The 6,937-nt window shown below is 35.9% G+C and overlaps 2 long non-coding RNA genes across 2 annotated transcripts; both read left to right on the top strand.

The window, feature by feature from the left end:
• The first annotated feature begins 1,950 nt into the window (after nucleotides 1-1,950).
• Nucleotides 1,951-2,270, top strand: LOC109589322 (uncharacterized). The gene is made up of 3 exons (XR_002188640.1): nucleotides 1,951-1,998; nucleotides 2,042-2,077; nucleotides 2,140-2,270. It is a non-coding gene; the product is annotated as an uncharacterized LOC109589322 (long non-coding RNA).
• Nucleotides 2,271-4,927: 2,657 nt separating this feature from the next.
• Nucleotides 4,928-6,928, top strand: LOC109589321 (uncharacterized). The gene is made up of 5 exons (XR_002188639.1): nucleotides 4,928-5,136; nucleotides 5,189-5,427; nucleotides 5,687-5,772; nucleotides 6,412-6,563; nucleotides 6,880-6,928. It is a non-coding gene; the product is annotated as an uncharacterized LOC109589321 (long non-coding RNA).
• The last annotated feature ends 9 nt before the right edge of the window (nucleotides 6,929-6,937 follow it).

Genomic DNA, 6,937 nt, shown 5'->3' on the forward strand with positions numbered 1-6,937 from the left:
GGTATCATCTACTGCTGTAATATTCACTAGACTACCAGTAATAAAATCATATATTCTTAGTATGTAATACAGTATAGATACTCCATCAGGAGCAGTCCATGTTACACTAATAGTAGAACAGTTGTCAGTGGAAGAGTTGATGTTAGTAACTGGTCCAGGAAAACCTAATATTATGCAATGATAAAAAAGTAAACAAGAGGTTTACTTACCAAATGTAAAAGATGGAATTTTATTAAAGGTCCCTCCATTGTTACTCATAGATACATTAACAATAAATGTATTTAAATTATTAGGTACAGTTATTACTCCAGTAATCATCAGTTGATCATTAACTTGTAGTGGTATACTGGCATTGTTTATTACTGTGCTAGTAGTATTCAGTATACTAACTGTTATACTATTAGGATACTTTCCTTTACATAAAGTGCTGACCTGTTATCATGGGAATAAGGAGAACAGTTAAAGTTACGTAAACTATAACTGCATCTAATTCTTACATCAATACTGATATTCAATAATATTATTTGTCCATCAATTACTGGTACTATTGATACAGGAGGATTAATGAGAGGAACTGAAAGATACACTGTGAACATATACATGAAGCCATAGTAATGCTAACCTCTTTCATAATAAAAACTGATATTATTAGATGAACCTATTCCAACATCATTAATAGGAGAAACTGATACATTATTTAATATAAAAGGATCAGGATTAGTAGCTGATAATATAATACTCTTGTTAGTAGTAGTAATGTTCACTAATCCATTGACTATATAGTATCCAGTGATAGGTACATTATCCAGTGTATAAGGAGCTGTCCATCTTAATAATACACTGGATCCATTAATAAAGGTATAATCCAGATCAACAACACTATCCAATAGACCTGAAGGAGAAATAATGATAAATATATAATATGGGACCACACTAACCTTGTATCATTAATATTGTTGTGTTGCTGAACTGTAGCTGAAGTGGATCATGAGTAAGAGCTCTACACCTCACTTCAGTATTATTATTATAATCATAAGCTTTTGCTTGTAGCTCTGCTCTTATAGTACCATTATTATTGTCTGTTGTCACTCTAAATCCTTTAGCTATAACAGTGTCAAGAGTTGCTTCTTGATTATTAACTGTGAAGGAAAGGCCGTCAGCCACAGCTTCACAAGAGAAGACAACAGTAGAGTTAAGTGTTGTATTAATAGACACTGGTTGTACTGTTATAGCTATAGTAACAAGAGTGGATATAAATTAGACTCAGTGGAACTTTAGTACGTGCATACTTACAAGCACCATCAATGTGCAGTAGCAACAGCAGCAGCAGCAAAAGAAAAGTCAAGCTCAAGTAAGTAGACATCATGATAAAATAAAAGAAGGGCGTGCACCATAAGATGGCTGGCAGGTCACTACCCAGGTCTGTGCTTCTCGCTACAAATCCTGCTTTTGCAGTGCCGTTCTTCAAGACAGGAGCTGATCTATTTTTGCAGGCAACCACCCGGTCCGGAAACCTTCTGAAGCAAATGTAATAGAAAAACAGGAAACGTTTCCTACCACTCTATCATGCAAATTGGAAACCTAAAATTTATAACTAGTATCTACTCAATTAGCAATTAACTAAAGAAGGGTGTAGCTACAGTCATGATCTTGAGCTATAACTGACTGATCAGGCCCGTAGCCAGGGGGGGTTCGGGGGGTTCGGACGAACCCCCTGTTGTAGCTGCAAAAAAGTTTTAGATTAGCTCCTGTCATGAAGAACAGCACTGCAAAAGCAGGATTAGCATTTTGGCACTCAGCGAGAAGCACAGATAGCCATTTTAGCTGAGTCAGCACATGGCTGAGATGCGTAAATTAAGACCACGCTTACCAACCACGCCCATTTTCGTCAAACTTTTCGCTGCGCGCAAAGGAACCCCCTGTTTCAACATAGATACTAAGTTCCTGGCTACGGCCCTGCTGATTCATCCATTTGCAGTGATCCTCTTGAATTTTCTGGTAAGTAAGTGATAGCCTACACTTAGTTTTTCATTATATCTAGATTGTGTCTATTAGCATCAAGTTGCCATTACTAAGGGTGAGAAAAAGGACATTATTTATTTATTCTTATTATTTATTATAACACTTTACAACACATAGAACATATAGAGACAGAGAGGAAAACAGGAGAATTAGATGTGTTGAAGGACTAACACCAAAGTACTGGAGTAGCCTGAGAAGTTTAGAGGGAGTAGAGAGGATAGGATGAGAGAGGAAGAGATACTAAACATATACACAACAAAAACAAAATTACAAAAATTAATTAATTAATGATAGAAATGTAATTAATTGCATGAGCAACAAGGACAAAGGAAGTGGAATGAACATGAGTTGTTAGAATCAAAATTGTACTGGAAGTGGTTCCAAAGATGGTTGGTGATTTCACGCTTGATTGAAGGAACTGATCTGGTGATGTCTATCGCAGATAGTTTGTTCCAAAGACGGACAAGTCTGTTGAAATAGAAGTGATGTGACTTAGTTGTTCGACAGAAGTTGTGTTTAAATTTATGTTGGACAGAAGACCGAGTTGAGAGATTACTGAATGATACGTATTGTAGAATGGATACGTTGTCAGAAGGATATTTGATAGCACTGACAAAGTACATAATGTCATTCAACTCTATAGCCAATACATGAGTGGTAGCGTGTCTAACAATTGGAGTCGTTCTTTATAGGAGGAGGAGTAATTACCCAGTATGTATTTGGTGGCTCGCCGTTGGATTCTCTCTAGTAGCATTATGTCTTTCTTTAGATTAGGTCTCCACAGTTGGGAACAGTATGCTAGTTTGGACTGAACAAGGGAAATAAATATACAGTATTTTCTTTACAGTCACGTCCACTGTTGAGAAGGATCTTTTAATCAGGTAGAGGGAGGCATATGCTTTTGAACTGATGTGTCTATAGTGGTCGCTCCAGGAGAGGTCACTCCTTACCATAAGACCAAGATCTGTGTGGGATTCTAGGGTTGGTATAGTTGTACCATCAATCTCATATAGAGGGAGAGAGGTTACAGTGGAAAAAGAGAATCGACCAGCCACACACTTATGTGAGTTCAGGAGGAGAAAGTTGTCTTCAGACCAAGCTGCCAGGGAATTTATATCTTCCTGTAGGTGGTAAGAGGATGATGAAACCTGCTGCAGCTTGGAATCGTCAGCGAAGAGATACAGGTCAGAGTGGTTTATGACACTGGAAACATCATTAATAAACACAAGGAACAGAAGGGGCCCCAAGATACTCCCCTGAGGGACTCCTGAACTTACTGGTAGAAGGGATGAGGAACAACCATCAATACATACATAGTGTTGACGATGGGCCAGGTAATCCCTAAACCAACACCACAAAGGACCAGTGATACCCAGGCGCCAAAGTTTGAACAGAAGAATGGAGTGTGGAACCAAATCGAAAGCCTTACGAAAATCGAAGTATACTTGGTCAACAGAGTTCCCCTTCTCACAGTGACTCATTATAATAGAGAAAGATGACAGGAGTTGAGATACTGCAGAATGATTTCTGAGGAATCCAAATTGATTTTGACACTACAGGCCCTTGATAAAAGGAATAACTTTATTGTAGATGATAGATTCCAGGATCTTAGATAGTATGCATCAGACTTGGGTCAAATACAAATAGTATTTGTAATTAGTCGTATTTAAATACTTTTGAAAGTATTTGTATTTGTATTTGTAATTTGAGTTTTTGTAACAGGAAGTATTTGTATTTGTAATTGAAATACAGCAGGGAAGTATTTCAAAATACAGCAAAATACTTTAAAATACTTCAATGTGGATGAAGATGCTGTTTGAGTGACAAAACTTTGAAACACTAACGTTCATTAAATACAATACATGACTATAACTAAATATTATTGATTATACATGCATGCATAATGAAAAGAGGCTTTCAATTTACTTGATTGATTAATTCATAAAACTACGAAGTTAATAACTGTCCATACTTGAGAAGAAAGTATTTGTATTTGTAATTGAAATACATGCATGCAGTATTTGTAATTGTATTTAAATACAAAGCTGAAAACAGTATTTGTATTTGTATTTGTATTTTTGTTTTTGTACAGTATTTGTATTTGTATTTAAATACTTCCATGTTGTATTTGACCCAAGTCTGGTATGCATCATGAAATGGGTCTGTAGTTACTAGCACAGTGTCTATCACCAGTCTTAAAGACTTATCTTTAAGGCTTATCTTGAAGGTTATCTTGTGGATTTTCCATTCATCTGGGACACGGCCATACACGATGGACTCCTGAAAAAGACTGGTGACGAATTGTACTATGGCCGAACCAGCTACCAGCACAAAGTTTGATAAAACAAGGGCTGAGTTGAAACAAAGCGAACTCTGGAAATATTAAAGTCAAATTATGTCAAGAGACTTGTGGATGAGATGGGAAAAAAGAAGCAGAATTGAAAGAAATTATAAGAGTAAATGAATCATATGCAAATAGAATACAGATAGATGAAGGTATTGCAACAAAGGAAGCAGAGATTGAAAGTCATATTGCCAAGCTTAGAGAATATAGAAGTATTATGAAGCAGCAAAAAGAAGTAAAAACATAGCTGGGAAGAGGTATAGAGTCATTAGAAGAAAAAACTTTTGAAATTCGAATGTGGTACCCCAAATTATGCTATGTTTTGATTTTAATTGTAATATTTATTGTATTATTAATTACTTTTTCCTTGATTTATTTTGGATTTAGGAAGATCATTGACATGCTAATAATATTTTTCAGTTTCATAATGTTATTTCTTTTTAATATTAATTTTTTCTAAAAGTCATTTCAACAAATTAAAATTAATAATAATAATTATAAGAAACATTACCAAAATCCGTCTATTTTCCGTAAATCAAATTAATTGCTATGGCAACACCGTTTGAGCTTCGAGGCTAGGACTAGGAGCTCAAGATGATGGCTAGAAGGCAAATACTGTTTACTAAAGGAGATGTAGATAGAATGAGAGCAGAGAACAGGAGGAAGGAGGTAGAGAGGACGGAGCAGCTCAAAATGGTGGCACAAGACAAACTAATGCGGGCCAACATGGCCTCCGAGGAGAGAGTGGAAAAGAAGATACTAGCTAGAATGTAACAAAAGCAATGTGTGACTGTGTAGTGTATGTTTAATGGTGCCTTTTAGATTGCAGAAAGAGGCCACAGAGAAAGAAACAGACGAGAAGATAGCAGCATCCATTTAGAGAGAAAAAGTTAAGAGAACAGCAACTGGAGCAAGAGAAAAGAATGGCTTTCTTCTTCAATCTCCTCCTTTCTCCACCCCACTTTACTTCTCCCTCCCTCTTTCTTTGTTTAGGAGTTACAAAAGATTAAACTTGAATCCCAAAGAGATGAGAGACTTTGTCAGCAAATCAGAGACAATAGGTATGGCACCAGCTGTATCAGTCTGTACTTTGGTACCTAAAAACTAAAACAAATAAATAAATAAAAGTACCAGTTTTGACAACATGTGGCCAAATTTGCCTCTCCCCCTCTAGTCTACTGTATACATATTGATGCCTTTATCCTCTGTATAAAGTTTGAGCTGATTCTGATTGAAACTTTAAAGTCTGCCATGCATGCATTAGCATTGAAGTACATCTTTTGTAAAATAATGGTATTATTATTATTATCTTATTGACAGTCAGGAGTTGAGAGAGTTAGAGTCAAAGTTACGTGCTGGATACATGAACAAGGAAAGAGCAGCTCAACTTCAATCGGAACCAAAAGGTATTATACACAACTGGAGAATGCAACTCTGTCTCTTTGTATAATCATCACAGAATTTTATTACATTTTCTGATACATATTGACGTCCTTATGCTGTGTAGAAAGTTTGAGCTGATTCCAACTTCAATTTTTCGAGTTACAGCCATTTTAAGAAAATGCCAAAAATCTGAAAAATACCCAAGGCTATAGCCCATGGTTTTTTCCGAAAAATAGCTCTGAAATTACCCCAAATTTTTATTGCATTTTCTGATACATTTGATGTCCTTATGATGTGTAGAAAGTTTGAGTCAATTCCGACTTCAATTTTTTTAGATACGGCCATTTTAAGAAAATGCCCAAATTCTGAATACTACCCAAGGCTATATATGCCCATAGTTTTTTTTCCAAGAAATGACTCCGAAATTACCCCAATTTTTATTAAATTTTCTGATACATATTGATGTCCTTATGCTACAGTATGTCGAAAGTTTGAGCTAATTCTGACTTCAATTTTTCAAGTTAAGGCCATTTTAAGAAAATAGTTTTTCTCCATAAATGATTTTATAGTACAAAAATGTTTTTTCCCCAAAGGAATGCCTCTAAAATGACACCCAATTTTTGATACACATTGATGTCACATTTCCTTTCCTCTTCCTTAAGATATGAAAATCATTCAGGTGGCGAGAGAGAGATTCAGCGAACAATGCTGGAGCTGTTGAACCAGCTTGACAGGTTTGACTCAAGAGGTGATGTGAAAGTCATAATGGCTACCAATAGGATTGAGACGCTTGACCCCGCCCTCATTAGACCAGGTTAGTCACTGCACACATACAGTATACCATCTTAAGTCATCTATTAATCAACTGGACTAACGATTGTAGTGAATTTAGTAGCAATGGATCTTTAAAAGGCTACACGTAAGTCTGAAATTAAAGTAAATGCCACGCTGTATTTGTGGCATCAAGTTATGACAGGAGGCCAGATTACATTTGCAAAGGAACTTTACTTGCTATTAATATTTTAGGCCAGATATATTCATTTGGTACTGCTTTTAATGCAAACCCAATGCATCAAAATTTATATTTTGGATTATCAAAGCCACACCCATTATTTAACCACACCCATTAGGTCGTATCGATAGAAAGATTGAGTTTCCTCTACCTAACGAGAAGACAAAGAGGAGAAT

The sequence above is a fragment of the Amphimedon queenslandica genome, unplaced genomic scaffold (genome assembly GCF_000090795.2).
Source record: "Amphimedon queenslandica unplaced genomic scaffold, v1.1 AMPQUscaffold_11433, whole genome shotgun sequence".
Taxonomy (NCBI): Eukaryota; Metazoa; Porifera; class Demospongiae; order Haplosclerida; family Niphatidae; genus Amphimedon; species Amphimedon queenslandica.